Raw genomic sequence first — 16,630 nt, 5'->3', positions numbered from 1 at the left:
TAGCCAAAAGCGTATCTCAGAATTGGCGAAAAAAACTCGTCAACCAGAAAGTGTTACTTTTGAACCAAAGCTCAGATTCCAACAAGAAACACCTACTAGGGGTGTCCTGAGTCTGGAGAGCTAAAAAACCACTCCAGTGTGTGATCGGAGCTTTCCCTGAGGAGTTAGACCCAAGCCTATCACAAAATTGCAAAAAACCTCAATTCAACCAGAAAGTGTTACTTTTGAACCAAAGCTCAGATTCGAACAAGAAACACCTACTAGGGGTGTCCTGAGTTGGGAAAGCTAAAAAACCACTCCATTGGGTGATCTGAGCTTTCCCTGAGGAGTTAGACCAAAGCGTATCTCAGAATTGGCGAAAAAACTCAATTCAACCAGAAAGTGTTGTTTTGAACCAAAGCTCAGATTCGAACAAGAAACACCTACTAGGAGTGTCCTGAGTCGGGAAAGCTAAAAAACCACTCCATTGGGTGATCAGAGCTTTCCCTGAGGAGTTAGACCCAAGCCAATCTCAAAATTGGCAAAAAACCTCAATTCAACCAGAAACCATTACTTTTGAACCAAAGTTCAGATTCAAACAACAAACATCTCCTAGGTGTGTCCTGAGTCGGGAAAGCTAAAAAACCACTCCATTCAGTGATCAGAGATTTCCCTGAGGAGTTAGACCAAAGCGTATCTCAGAATTTGCAAAAAACTCAATTCAACCAGAAAGTGTTGCTTTTGAACCAAAGCTCAGATTCGAACAACAAACATCTCCTAGGGGTGTCCTGAGTTGGGAAAGCTAAAAACCACTCAATTCGGTGATCAGAACTTTCCCTGAGTTAGCCCAAAGCGTATCTCAGAATTGGCGAAAAAACCTCATCAACCAGAAAGTGTTACTTTTGAACCAAAGCTCAGATTCCAACAAGAAACACCTACTAGGGGTGTCCTGAGTCGGGAGAGCTGAAAAACCACTACATTGGGTGATCGGAGCTTTCCCTGAGGAGTTAGACCCAAGCCTATCTCAAAATTGGAAAAATCCTCAATTCAATCAGAAAGTGTTACTTTTGAACCAAAGCTCAGATTCGAACAAGAAACACCTACTAGGGGTGTCCTGAGTTGGGAAACCTAAAAAACCACTCCATTGGGTGATCAGAGCTTTTCCTGAGGAGTTAGACCCAAGCCTATCACAAAATATGCAAAAAACCTCAATTCAACCAGAAAGTGTTACTTTTGAACCAAAGTTCAGATTCGAACAACAAACATCTCCTAGGGGTGTCCTGAGTCGGGAAAGCTAAAAAACCACTCCATTTGGTGATCAGAGCTTTCCCTGAGTTAGACCAAAACGTATCTCAGAATTGGCAAAAAAAACCTCGTCAACCAGAAAGTGTTACTTTTGAACCAAAGCTCAGATTCGAACAGGAAACACCTACTAGGGGTGTCCTGAGTCGGGAAAGCTAAAAAACCACTACATTGGGTGATCAGAGCTTTCCCTGAGGAGTTAGACCCAAGCCAATCTCAAAATTGGCAAAATACCTCAATTCAACCGGAAAGTGTTACTTTTGAACCAAAGTTCAGATTCGAACAATGAACATCTCCTACGGGTGTCCTGAGTCGGGAAAGCTAAAAAACCACTCCATTCGGTTATCAGAGCTTTCCCTGAGGAGTTAGACAAAGGCGTATCTCAGAATTGGCAAAAAACCTCAATTGAACCAGAAACTGTTACTTGTGAACCAAAGCTCGGATTCGAACAAGAAACACCTACTAGGGGTGTCTTGAGTCGGGAAAGCTAAAAAACCACTCCATTGGGTGATCAGAGCTTTCCCTGAAAAGTTAGACCCAAGCCAATCTCAAAATTGGCAAAATACCTCAATTCAACCGGAAAGTGTTACTTTTGAACCAAAGCTCGGATTAGAACAAGAAACACCTACTAGGGGTGTCCTGAGTTGGGAAAGCTAAAAAACCACTCCATTCTGTGATCAGAGCTTTCCCTGAGTTAGCCAAAAGCGTATCTCAGAATTGGCGAAAAAAACTCGTCAACCAGAAAGTGTTACTTTTGAACCAAAGCTCAGATTCCAACAAGAAACACCTACTAGGGGTGTCCTGAGTTGGGAGAGCTAAAAAACCACTCCAGTGGGTGATCGGAGCTTTCCCTGAGGAGTTAGACCCAAGCCTATCACAAAATTGCAAAAAACCTCAATTCAACCAGAAAGTGTTACTTTTGAACCAAAGCTCAGATTCGAACAAGAAACACCTACTAGGGGTGTCCTGAGTTGGGAAAGCTAAAAAACCACTCCATTGGGTGATCTGAGCTTTCTCTGAGGAGTTAGACCAAAGCGTATCTCAGAATTGGCAAAAAACTCAATTCAACCAGAAAGTGTTGCTTTTGAACCAAAGCTCAGATTCGAACAAGAAACACCAACTATGAGTGTCCTAATTCGGGAAAGCTGAAAAACCACTCCATTCTGTGATCAGAGCTTTCCCTGAGGAGAGAGACCAAGGCGTATCTCAGAATTTGCAAAAAAACTCAATTCAACCAGAAAGTGTTACTTTTGAACCAAAGTTCAGATTCGAACAACAAACATCTCCTAGGGGTGTCCTGAGTCGGGAAAGCTAAAAAACCACTCCATTCGTTGATCAGAGCTTTCCCTGAGGAGAGAGACCAAAGCGTATTTCAGAATTGGCGAAAAAACCTCGTCAACCAGAAAGTGTTACTTTTGAACCAAAGCTCAGATTCGAACAAGAAACACCAATTATGAGTGACCTAGTTCGGGAAAGCTAAAAAACCACTCCATTCGGTGATCAGAGCTTTCCCTGAGGAGTTAGTCCCAAACCAATCTCAAAATTGGCAAAATACCTCAATTCAACCGGAGTTACTTTTGAACCAAAGCTCGGATTCGAACAAGAAACACCTACTAGGGGTGTCCTCAGTCGCAAAAGCCAAAAAACCACTCCATTCGGTGATCAGAGCTTTCCCTGAGAAGTTAGGCCAAATCGTATCTCAGAACTGGCAAAAGAACTGTCTCGGGAAAGCTAAAAAACCACTCCATTTCTTGATCTGGAGATTCCCTGAGGAGTTAGACCAAAGCGTATCTCAGAATTGGCGAAAAAACCTCATCAACGAGAAAGTGTTACTTTTGAACCAAAGCTCAGATTCGAACAGGAAACACCTACTAGGGGTGTCCTGAGTCGGGAAAGCTAAAAAACCACTACATTGGATGATCAGAGCTTTCCCTGAGGAGTTAGACCCAAGCCAATCTCAAAATTGGCAAAATACCTCAATTCAACAGGAAAGTGTTACTTTTGAACCAAAGTTCAGATTCGAACAATGAACATCTCCTACGGGTGTCCTGAGTCGGGAAAGCTAAAAAACCACTCCATTCGGTTATCAGAGCTTTCCCTGAGGAGTTAGACAAAGGCGTATCTCAGAATTGGCAAAAAACCTCAATTGAACCAGAAACTGTTACTTGTGAACCAAAGCTCGGATTCGAACAAGAAACACCTACTAGGGGTGTCTTGAGTCGGGAAAGCTAAAAAACCACTCCATTGGGTGATCAGAGCTTTCCCTGAAAAGTTAGACCCAAGCCAATCTCAAAATTGGCAAAATACCTCAATTCAACCGGAAAGTGTTACTTTTGAACCAAAGCTCGGATTCGAACAAGAAACACCTACTAGGGGTGTCCTGAGTTGGGAAAGCTAAAAAACCACTCCATTCGGTGATCAGAGCTTTCCCTGAGTTAGCCAAAAGCGTATCTCAGAATTGGCGAAAAAACCTCGTCAACCAGATAGTGTTACTTTTGAACCAAAGCTCAGATTCCAACAAGAAACACCTACTAGGGGTGTCCTGAGTCGTGAGAGCTAAAAAACCACTCCAGTGGGTGATCGGAGCTTTCCCTGAGGAGTTAGACCCAAGCATATCACAAAATTGCAAAAAAACCTCAATTCAACCAGAAAGTGTTACTTTTGAACCAAAGCTCAGATTCGAACAAGAAACACCTACTAGGGGTGTCCTGAGTTGGGAAAGGTAAAAAACCACTCCATTGGGTGATCTGAGCTTTCTCTGAGGAGTTAGACCAAAGCGTATCTCAGAATTGGCAAAAAACTCAATTCAACCAGAAAGTGTTGCTTTTGAACCAAAGCTCAGATTCGAACAAGAAACACCAACTATGAGTGTCCTAATTCGGGAAAGCTAAAAAACCACTCCATTCTGTGATCAGAGCTTTCCCTGAGGAGAGAGACCAAGGCGTATCTCAGAATTTGCAAAAAAACTCAATTCAACCAGAAAGTGTTACTTTTGAACCAAAGGTCAGATTCGAACAAGAAACACCTACTAGGGGTGTCTTGAGTCGGGAAAGCCAAAAAACCACTCCATTGGGTGATCAGAGCTTTCCCTGAGTTAGACCAAAGCGTATCTCAGAATTGGCGAAAAAACCTCGTCAACCAGAAAGTGTTACTTTTGAACCAAAGCTCAGATTCGAACAAGAAACACCAATTATGAGTGACCTAGTTCGGGAAAGCTAAAAAACCACTCCATTCGGTGATCAGAGCTTTCCCTGAGGAGTTAGACCCAAACCAATCTCAAAATTGGCAAAATACCTCAATTCAACCGGAGTTACTTTTGAACCAAAGCTCAGATTCGAACAAGAAACACCTACTAGGGGTGTCCTCAGTCGCGAAAGCTAAAAAACCACTCCATTCGGTGATCAGAGCTTTCCCTGAGAAGTTAGGCCAAATCGTTTCTCAGAACTGGCAAAAGAACTGTCTCGGGAAAGCTAAAAAACCACTCCATTTCTTGATCTGAAGATTCCCTGAGGAGTTAGACCAAAGTGTATCTCAGAATTGGCAGAATAACTCAATTCTACTAGAAAACGTTACTTTTGACCCACAGCTCAGATTCGAACAAGAAACACATATTAGTGGTGTCCTGACTCGCGCAAGCTAAAAAACCACTCCATTGGGTGATCCGAGCTTTCCCTGAAGAGTTAGACCAAAGTGTATCTCAGAATTGGGAAAAGAACTCAATTCAACCAGAAAATGTTACTTTTGAACCAAAGCTCAGATTCATATAACACCTATTAGGGGTGTCCTGAGTCGGGAAAGCTAAAAAATCACTCCATTTGTTGATCTGAAGTTTCCCTGACGAGTTACACCAAAGTGCATCTCAGAATTGGCAAAAGAACTCAATTCAACCACAAAATGTCACTTTTGAAACAAAGCTCAGATTCGAACAACAAACACCTATTAGGGGTGTCCTGAGTCGGAAAGCTAAAAAACCACTCCATTTGGTCATCCGAGCTTTCCCTGAGGAGTTACACCAAAGTGTATCTCAGAATTGGCAGAATAACTCAATTCTACTAGAAAACGTTACTTTTGACCCACAGCTCAGATTCGAACAACAAACACATATTAGTGGTGTCCTGAGTCGGAAAGCAAAAAAACCACTCCATTTGTTGATCTGAGGTTTCCCTGAGGAGTTACACCAAAGTGTATCTCACAATTGGCATTAAAACTCAAAGCAACTAGGAAACGTTATTTTTGACCCAGAGATCATATTTGAACAACAAACACATATTAGAGGTATCCAGAGTCCGGAAAGCTAAAAAAGCACTGCATTCCATGATCAGTCCTTTTCCTGAGGAGTTAGACCAAAGTGTATCTCAGAATTTGAAAAAAGAACTCAATTCAACCACAAAATGTTAATTTTGAACCAAAGCTCATATTCGAACAACAAACACCTATTAGTGGTGTCCTCAGTCGTGAAAGCTAAAAAACCACTCCATTCGGTGATCAGTGCTTTCCCTGAGAAGTTAGGCCATATCATATCTCAGAACTGGCAAAAGAACTCAATTCAACCAGAAAGTGTTACTTTTGAACGAAAGCTCAGATTCAAACAACAAACACCTATTAGGGGTATCCTGAGTTGGGAAAGCTAAAAAACCACTCCATTTGTTGAAATTTCCCTGAGGGGTTACACCAAAGTTTATCTCAGAATTGGCAGAATAACTCATTCCACTAGAAAAAGTTACCTTTGACCCAGAGCTGAGATTCGAACAACAAACACCTATTAGTGGTGTCCTCAGTCGTGAAAGCTAAAAAACCACTCCATTTGGTGATCAGTGCTTTCCCTGAGAAGTTAGGCCATATCATATCTCAGAACTGGCAAAAGAACTCAATTCAACCAGAAAGTGTTACTTTTGAACGAAAGCTCAGATTCGAACAACAAACACCTATTAGGTGTATCCTGAGTCGGGAAAGCTAAAAAACCACTCCATTTGTTGAAATTTCCCTGAGGGGTTACACCAAAGTTTATCTCAGAATTGGCAGAATAACTCATTCCACTAGAAAAAGTTACCTTTGACCCAGAGCTGAGATTCGAACAACAAACACATATTAGTGGTATCCTGAGTCCGGAAAGCTAAAAAAGCACTCTATTCCATGATCAGTGCTTTCCATGAGGAGTTAGACCAAAGTCTATCTCAGAATTTGAAAAAAGAACTCAATTCAACCACAAAACGTTAATTTTGAACCAAAGCTCATATTCGAACAACAAACACCTATTAGTGGTGTCCTCAGTCGCGAAAGCTAGAAAACCACTACATTCGGTGATCAGAGCTTTCCCTGAGAAGTTAGGCCAAATCGTATCTCAGAACTGGCAAAAGAACTCAATTCAACCAGAAAGTGTTACTTTTGAACGAAAGCTCAGATTTGAACAAGAAACACCTATTGGGGGTATCCTGAGTCGGGAAAGCTAAAAAACCACTCCATTTTTTGAAGTTTCCCTGCGGAGTTACACCAACGTGTATCTAAGAATTGGCAGAATAACTCATTCCACTAGAAAACGTTACCTTTGAACCAAAGCTCAGATTCGAACAGCAAACACTTATTATGGGTGTCCTGAGTCGGAAAGCTAAAAAACCACTCCATTTGTTGATCTGAGGTTTCCCTGAGGAGTTATACCAAAGTGTATCTCAGAATTGGCAGAATAACTCCATTGCACTAGAAAACGTTACTTTTGACCCAGAGCTGAGATTCGAACAACAAACACATATTAGTGGTCTCCTTAGTCGGGAAAGCTAAAAAACCACTCCATTGGGTGATCCGAGCTTTCCCTGAGGAGTTACACCAAAGCAGGGGTGGGTTTCTCGCCCCGTTCCAACCGGTTCGGTGCATGCATGCGTACTAGTGTCTGCGCGACGCTCCAGCTGCTCCTGGAGGATCGCGCAGGCGCTGTATGCGTCCTGCGCATGCGTGGAAGTGCAGAACTCATCAAAACCGGGTAAGGACCACGGGCGGGCGGGCGCACCCTTCGCCGTTCCCGGAAGTTACTTACTTCTGGGTTCGCCGACCAACAGGTTCGCAGGGACCGCCGCGAACCGGTTGAAACCCACCCCTGCACCAAAGTGTATCTCAGAATTGGCAGAATAACTCAATTCTACTAGAAAACGTTACTTTGACCCAGAGCTGAGATTCAAACAACAAACACATATTAGTGGTGTCCTGAGTCGGGAAAGCTAAAAAACAACTCCATTTGGTGATCTTAGGTTTCCCTGAGGAGTTACAGCAAAAATTCTTTTCTTTTGTTTGCAAACAGGTACAAGTAGCAATATATTCAGTTAAAATACTTTTTCGATATTTAGATACAGGCTGGCATCTTTACATGCATTAAATCCCTCTCCACTAGATGATTTAGTACATTGTTTTCAAAATGAGAAGCCTATAATAACAAGGTACATGTTGTTAGATTATATGAAATGAGATGCTCTAGAATATAGAGATGAATAGAACAAGAAATTGCAGTGCTCGATACACATATATCAATGCAATAACATCTCAGCACCTGTTCATCTTATTTGAAAAGATTTAAACTAATGGTTAATTCAACAAAAATACTGTAGAGTCTAGACACTCATGCCCAATTTTTAAGAAGAATAGGTTCGTCTAATAGTTGGAGACGAAATGCAAATATTGGTTCACAAGATATGGTTTAATATAAAAGGAATTCAATATTTCATGCATTTTGTTTTTGTTTGGAGGATGGTTTTTTTGTAGATAACAACACTCTTTGCAATTGTATAACAATAGTTTAAAAACTTACAAAAGATAATGAAAATTAACAGTGGCTGCTTTTATGATAACAAATCCTCTCTATGTGATACCGTCCATTCTCAATACGGTGGAAAGAAGAATGGTCATCTTTTTCTAAGGGTAAATCTCCACTTTCTGCTTGGCAAGAGTGGGACAATCAACCTTTTCTGATGAAATGCAACCCTTCCATTCTTCTCCAGTTTCCATTCAAACTTATTCTTTCCTGGCCCAAACTGTCTTAAACCCCTCTGAGCAGATAGTCACCAGTATTTTGTTCTGTTCCAGTAGAAGCCCTGGCTCAGATTGCCTGCAGTATCTAGTAATACGGCCCAGCAACAGTTGATTGCTGTCCCAGACAACTATATTGTTATTGGGTGTCTGGGAGGTTATATTCTCTACTGGTTGACACCCACTGTTTTTTAAAAATAATGACCCATTATATGAATAAAGTTTTCTCCACATTAGGGAACCTGGGCTCCATGAAGCTCTTACACTTTCCTGTGAGCATCCTTTCTGTCCAGGCAGCATGAAACATGTTTCTCCTAGTTTCTTATCCCATATTCCTAGAACTACAAAACTTCCCTCTCTCACTTTTTAAATATTTAATTGGGAAACATAGGAATGCTGCTATCTGTTTCTACTTATGCTTTTCAGTTCTTCTTTGCTATAAAATTTCTATGGACTATAAAGGGAGGAAAGACCAACCTGTTCCCTATTATTTTGATTACTGTAGTAGTGATCCTACAACAGCACCATGGATGTGTCATTGTGTGTGTGTGTGTCTCTCTGTCTGTGTGTGTGTGTGTGTGAGAGAGAGAGAGAGAGAGAGAGAGAGAGACAGAGAGAGAGAGACAGAGACAGAGACAGAGAGACAGAGAGAGAGGGAGGGAGGAATGGTCTGCATTAGTGTCCAAGAAGAGAAGAAGGAGGGGGTATCCATGTGTGCAAACATCTGGGAAAGAAAAATAAAGGCATGGAGATGACAAAGACGAAGAAATGCCTAAAGGCAGGCACTGGTAGACAGGTCCACAAAAGAACAAACCAGCAAGGCCGACTTTCCCTGTGTGGATGGGAAGAGCAGAAACATGAGAATAACCAGTTAGAACTTGCAATAGAGAACCAACCCAGCTCCATTGTCAACCACGACTGCAATTTCTGAAGTTGGCTTAAGAAACAGCCTGGAACAGCATGCAGACAAACACTTCATTGGTGTACTAGTTTATCTTTCTAGTTTTCTAATATTTGTCTCCTGTTTAGTAAACTTACTTAAATGCTTAGCAGATAAACATCAGCTAACCAGTTTACTACTGGTTCGCTGAGAGGGCATTTTGTGTGAGCGCTGCTTGCTTCGCTCACTCACATGCCCGCTGCGGGTTGCTGCACATGTGCAGTTGACTGAAAACTGTTCTGCACATGTGCAGAAACATGATGGCGATTGGAGAAGAGACCGGGGAACTGATTTGGGGGCATGATAGGCCTGGTTCCATCGACCTAGGCCGCCATACCACTACCGGCTTGGCCAAACCAGTCCGAACTGGTAGGAACCCACCACTGAAATAGGGGTGAAAGAAACCATCCACATTAAGATTGAACAGCCCTCTCTCAACAGAGGGGGAGGGATACGACACCACCTATCTCCCATTTACAACACAGTCCTTTCAGCAGTTCCAAGAAGATTCCACACCCATTTGCACAATTCAGGTGACTTGAGGGCACAGATAAACCTCCAAGTGATCTCAATGGCTCTCAAAAAGAGTGCTAATGACCAAATGACTGGAAGGAATAAAGAATATAAATCCTTCCATTCAGTCCTAACTAAAGAAACTTCTTGGATGAGAAGTGAAATGCCTTCAAGGAAAAAAACAAAGGAAGTCCAGTTGCCTTTTGAAAAAAAAAAACTTTTTGGTATTCCAGAGGTATAGGAGACAACTCGGTCCAGATAGTATGTATGAGTGAAATAGGGTGAAGGCAGCCCCTCCCTAATAGTTCACAGAGTATATTGTAAAGGTAAAGGTTCCCCTCGCACACGAGTGCTAATCATTTCCAACTCTGGGGGGTGGGTGTTCATCTCCGTTTCAAAGCTGAAGAACCAGTGCTGTCTGAAGGTCATGTGACCAGTGGTCATGTGACCAGCATGACTAAGGCACACAGAATGCTGTTACCTTCCCACCAAAAGTGGTTCTTATTTTTCTACTTGTATTTTTAAGGGCTTTTCAACTGCTAGGTTGGCAGAAGCTGGGAAAAGTAATGGGAGCTTACTCTGTTACGTGATGCTAGTGATTCAAACTGCCAAACTGTCGACCTTTCTGATCGACAAGCTCAGCATCTTAGCCACTGAGCCACCACATAGAAACAGATGTGCTCAGTCTGGCAAGGTTTATCTACAGTTGTGAAAGTATAAAGTATAAGTATAAAAATCTCAGCTTGGAAGAATCACCATGTGTCATTCTTGCTTTCAGGTTTGATACTAGCATTTTTTCGAACACACATATTATTTAAGACTCATAAAATTGAATATGATTTACACAATGTGGATTCCATGTGGGGTCTCTCAGTGCTCCTTTCAATATTATTATGATGGTGCATATGACTGCAATAATTAACGTTAGCCTGTTTCTATTCTTCTTATCACCAAATTGGTCACCACACGAAGCAGGATGCTGGATTACAGGCATTTTAAATGTAACCTGGTAAAGCCTTTATTAATTTTTTTTTCAACCTCTATAGAGGAATACTGTCCCTGAAGAAGTGCACTAGAACTTTGGGAAGGTGGAGAGGGAGCCCAGCAGACTGGAAAGATGAGTGACAGAATAATCTGCAGATATGCTGTGAGGAGGAATAATGAAGGAGGTAACGGTGGCCTCTGAGCTACCGTCATTCAGCCACAGCCCAGCCACTGATGAGAGACTGACAGCCTAGAGTCCCAGAGTTTCATCCATATTAGAATGAAGGGCCTAATTGCTTATTCACTGTCAATTCTAAGATAAGCCATCCAGCAGCTCATTAATGGATTCTCAAACTTCCATATGTTAGTTTTAAGTCAAAGTATGAACTTGTGCAGTTTATTACAACAGCTTTATTTCTTGGTGAAAACCTATGCTTTGGGGTGTGTTTGGTCATTTGGAAATAGTCTTTGGTTTGAGAAATAAGTAGTTTAATTTCCATATGACTGATGGAAACATACAATATTCTGAGGATGAATGGTAGTGAGATTTCTTTGGCGTTCAAAGACTGTATGTAGGGGTGTGGCTAATAGCTAAGCTATTCTCCAAAGCACCTGAGGGTAGGTGGATGGAAACTAATCAAGGAGAGAAGCAACTTAAAACTAAGGAGAAATTTCCTGACAGTTAGAACAATTAATCAGTGGAACAGAAGTTGTGAATTCTCCAACACTGGAAGTTTTTAAGAAGCAATTAGATAACCATTTGTCTGAAGTGGTGTAGGGTTTCCTGTCTAAGAAGGGGTTGGACTAGAAGACCTCTAAGGTCCCTTCCAACTCTGTAAAAAAAAGCTTGCAGTAGTGCACCACCACAGCTCTTGATGTGATCACTGCATTGGATAAAGACATATTTTTGGCTTGTTTTGGGGGCTAGTAAGATTGAGAAGATTCAAGGGATGAAATGAATGGCTTAACTTTCTTCAAAGTTTAAATCATTCACTTCATCCTTCAAACTTTTCATATCTTTCAAAATATGACTAATATTTAGGTTTTATACATTCTGGGGTGCTGTCAGGGCTGCAAAATGGTTCATATGGCAGGTAGGCTTTGAAGGAAATTGAAGTTGCCTATGAATAACATTGGGTGAAATTGTCTTTGCCATGTTGAGACCTTTAAATACTGATATATAAAGGCCTTTAACATTTCAGTGAAAGGAAAGGCAAATAAAATGTAAAAAACTGAGGTCCATATGGACCAGTGGAATAAAAATAATAGGTGAAGTAAAGATAGAAGTAACAGAATAGAAACTCTTCTCTTCCATATACATTGCATAAATATTATTAAATTTGCTTTGATATCATTATGAATTCCTGATAGAAATTACCCAATTTTGACTCTAACCCCCAATGGCAAATGAGGCGGGGGGAAGGAGAGATGGTATGATATGGAAGATAGGCAGAGAGAGAAAAAAGACCACATATACAAATATGCAAAATGAGAAATTTGGGTGATTATAATATTTTTTATTATTAATTTAATAAGGGCAAATTGTTGCCTATTCTCAGTGTTATCTTCCCTATGATTTTGTGCTGCAGAGATGGTTATCCATTAAATGGTGAGAATATGAGTGCCTCAAGGTCACCCCTTGAGTATACATCAACTAAGCAGATATCTCAACACACTGCTTCCCTCAAACCTTGTTTAACATGTCCAGTGACATACTATTGACTCTTAGACAGGAGGTGATTTAAAATAACATTTTTCAGTCATGGCACAAAAAGTGTGGAAAGCATGTGGGAAGGGAGGAGTTGTTGCACAAGAAACTTGATTGTTGAGGAAGTGTTGTGGGGCTGTGAATCCCCCTAGCTTCTGTTAGATTTGCTGGGGGAGACATTTTCAAGAGACCAGACTGAGTTCATTAAGACCCTGAGATTCATACGGAAGCCAGCTGTGGGGAATTACATGTATACAAGCTAGATGGGATTGAAGTATATGCCTTCCTCTTGAGCCTTAGAAGAGTCCATTTCCTTCAAGTCTTTGATCAGATTGCTACAATTATGTTATAGTTTCATACTCACTTCCTTCAATGGATGTCAGCTCATAAGTTTATGTTTACATACTGACTTGGAAATAAACATATATATACATAAACACCCAAGTACCTCCATTCACTGGATATCACCCCACATTTAACCAGTTGCCAAACACTTTTAACTGTAATCTACTTGCTTTAAGAAGTTTATGTCTGTAGGGTCATTGGAGAAATCATGAAATGTTCACCATACATTCCTGAGGACAATATTTTGTTGTTATTCTGTTTTCTGTTTTCTTAATAGCTGGCTTTCTTCCTGATTTAAATCTCCAGAATTGATTCTAAAGAATTATTTATAGGATACAGTCTTCCTTTACCACATTGCATTTCCCCACTATATATATATATATATATATATATACATATATATTATATATATATATAATTTTCAACACTATTTTAACATCAGATAAATATTGAACAAAATACATAGCATGATGTTATCTAATACATCCTTTGACAAAGTAAAGATCTCAGCCCTAAGCAACAGACCGTGTTCTATATATTCTCTTATATCTGGGTTATGAATAGCTTTACGTCAAATAGGCTGCAAGTATTTTTTTAAAATATCATTCCAGATTCTGTTCTCCCAAAATGAGCAAGAGCAATTCAAAATGTAGTGAAGTCAAGAATTAAATTAACTGAAAGCAGCTAACATATACACAATTAATTTAATGCACAATTAATTTGCAGTTAAATACTGCTAACATACAGCTTATATACAAACACATGCGATAGTCATCCCATGTTTGCTACCCATTTAGATTACTAGTCTGCCAATTTAACTAATAAGCAATCAGAAAATGTTGATTTTCATCTCCTCCCCTTTTAACTTGGATTGGGGAAAGGGTCCCTTTTAAACATCAATTAGTTTACTCTCTGAATTATTTTAAAATGTAATAATTTCTCTTTGTAACTCAAATGACTTTCTCCCCCATATTCACCTTTAAAATAAAAAAAATAGGTTGGTTAGTTAATTAACAGTCTGCTCATTTGAGTTCACCAATTTAGTAAACCATTCAATGCTTTCTTATGTACATCCAGAGCGCAAGAACAGGAAAGGAAGAGGAGAGGGCAAAGGAAGGAAGTCATTGGAGCAAGAAAGGAAAGGAATAGTGCAGCAGGAAAAGCCAATTCTTTGTTATTTTTAAATTAAATCAACTTAAATCAAATGCTTTTTTGCTGCTTTGGTTCTCAGAACTAAAAATAAATTAGTGGGCACTGGCTCAAGTGAACATTATGTGAGGTTCAAGTGTTCTAGTATTAATATTAGTGTCCTATTTTCCTCCCTTTGGGGAAGCTTTATTTAGCATCCCTGGATTCTACATCTTTTTTTTCAGTCTTATGTGTCAGCTCAGTGAATCAAGTAGCTGAAAAAACTGAATGAAAGTAGAAGAGAGAGAACCTAAAAAGATAAATCTCTATCTCACCAGTACATTTTTCTACCCACAGCACAAATATATCCAGGTAATAGGTTTTTGTTGCCATGTTCTCATCACATTGCCTTCATCTCTAGCCTACAATCTAAGAAGCTTAAAGTCATCTTTAACTGTTCCAGATTGAAAGCAGTGATATCTGCCCATCTCTCAAGGGCCATGTTAGGCTGCTGGAGGAACACCTTTCCCTTCCAGCCTCTGGGAACTCTTTCATGGTGGCTTAGACTTAGGTTGGCTGTAAGAGAATCCAGATATCTGACTTCTATTGAGAGATCAGCCCATGTAAGGACTGACTAATTTTTTCCATAGCATTTGTCAGGTTTTTCAAAAGCTCCCTATAAACATAACTTAATGCTCTTTAGGTCCAGCTGTTTTTTTTTAAATTCTGCTAGTCCTGTGCTGCAAGGAAGATTAATTGATTGATTGATTACCATTTCTCTTTTACTGTTTCTGTATCTGTGTGGAGAATGGTAGGAAGGGGAAGAAAGCTTTATCCTTTCTCATAAGCTTTCTGGCATCTAGTTTTACCTGAGATTTGATCACACCACCTTGGGAGGCAAAAGGTACCTGTAGAATGTGATCCAATTCTGCTGGACAATGAGGGCCATGAAGATTGGATCTTTCCCCAGCTCCCTCTAAGGCACAAACAGAATAGCACAATTTCCCCTTTACGTTTAGAATAGTGGAGAAGGAAACCAAGGTGATCACTAACAGATTTGTTCCACTTTCAACTCCCCAGCACGGACATTGTACTGGTTACAACTTTCAGAGGCAAGTTACTTGAGGTTTCAGCAATCGCAGAACCATTAAGAAAGAGCGAGATACTGCTTCACTCACTCCAATTTGAAAGAAATACCTGATTCACCAAAGCACCCCAATATTCTTCCTAGGAGCAGACATTCAGACAGTCTATGTCTCTCTGTGGATGAGCAAGACTGTTTTTCCATTTTATTAAAAAAATAATTCTTCAAATTCCATGTCATTTTTGCTCAGTTCCAATAAACACAGCCAGCTTCCCCTTCTTCTACTTCTTCTTTGAGCACTGGCTTCATTTTCATATATTCCACTCCCACAATAAACAGTCCCCATTCACCTTTTTTCTCTCCTCTTAATCTTCATTATTTTGCAATGCAGTAATCTTCTCTCCATATCCCGCCTGTTATTTGTTAATTTCCTGAGCATTCTTTCTTGGCATGACCTTTCAGAAAGCTGCTACACCGGGGACTTCCTGGGCAGGACTTACTGATGGAAGCAACTAAACATAGCTGCTCCCGAGTTACCAGTCACGTTATCTGTTCAGATGATCATCTATCAGACATCTGACTGACACCTTACTCTTCAGGCAAGAAGGGAATGAGAGAAGTTTTGTCGAGCAAATGCCTTTCTGATCTTTGCAGCTTCTGTGTCTGCGAAGAGAGAGGAGGGCCAGCTGAAGGCAGAACTGTTCCGTGCTGGAAATCTCCAGCTGCTTTGCAGCTCAAAGTAAGCGTCCCTCCCACTCAGATCAAAGATTGAATTACTTGATTTCAAAACGAACAGAATTTGTATGCGAGAGCATTAATTGTTTATCTAAATCCTAGCTTCTTTTTTACAAGATCCTCTTCTGTTATTTAATCTATTTAAAGAGGCATTTAAAATGGCGACGAGCCAGCTGAATTGCTGAGTAACAATGTTTATCTAGTTATACAGAGTTTCAAAACTTCAAAGGAAGGGAGTGAATTATTTTGCCTCACAGCCGGCCAACAGATCTTTATTAATTAGTTTCACTTTTAAAAGACTCTTTGCTAATATAGAGACATTCAAAACGGTGGTGATTATGCTGAACTGTTTCGTTACAATGCTTATTTTTTGAAACTTTCTGCAAAGTCCTACGAAGTTTATAAAAAAAAAAAGTACCTTTTTCCACAACTGTATGGCGGGCCAGTAGAGTTTTCCTAATTGCTTGAAGATAAAACTTGGAATGGCCTCAAAACCAAATCCTAATCTGAAACCACCTTCTTCTTCAGCCCCCAGAAGCACATCGCCAATACTTGGTACAAAGTCACAGCCACCGCCCTCTATGCCCCCTACTGGAGAGTTACTAACGACAGAACTCTTCCTGAGAGAACTGAGTGAAGCTCATAACAGGCTGACAATTAAAGTGGAAAACAAACTGAAAGAGTTTAAAGAGGAGATAAAAGGGGAGATAAAAGAGGAGATAAAAGAACTTAAGGATGACTTGTATGAAAAAATTGATACCAGGGTTGCTAAAATGAAAGATGATATGCTGGGACTTGTAACTGTACTGACAGAACATGTTTCTGGAATTGAAGATAGTCTAGAGGATCTTAATGAAGCTAACACCAATTTGACATCCAAAACTGAGGTGGTGCAACAAAA

The sequence above is a fragment of the Thamnophis elegans genome, chromosome 4, assembly GCF_009769535.1.
Source record: "Thamnophis elegans isolate rThaEle1 chromosome 4, rThaEle1.pri, whole genome shotgun sequence".
In the NCBI taxonomy this organism is placed as follows: Eukaryota; Metazoa; Chordata; class Lepidosauria; order Squamata; family Colubridae; genus Thamnophis; species Thamnophis elegans.
This window is presented reverse-complemented; position numbering follows the sequence as displayed.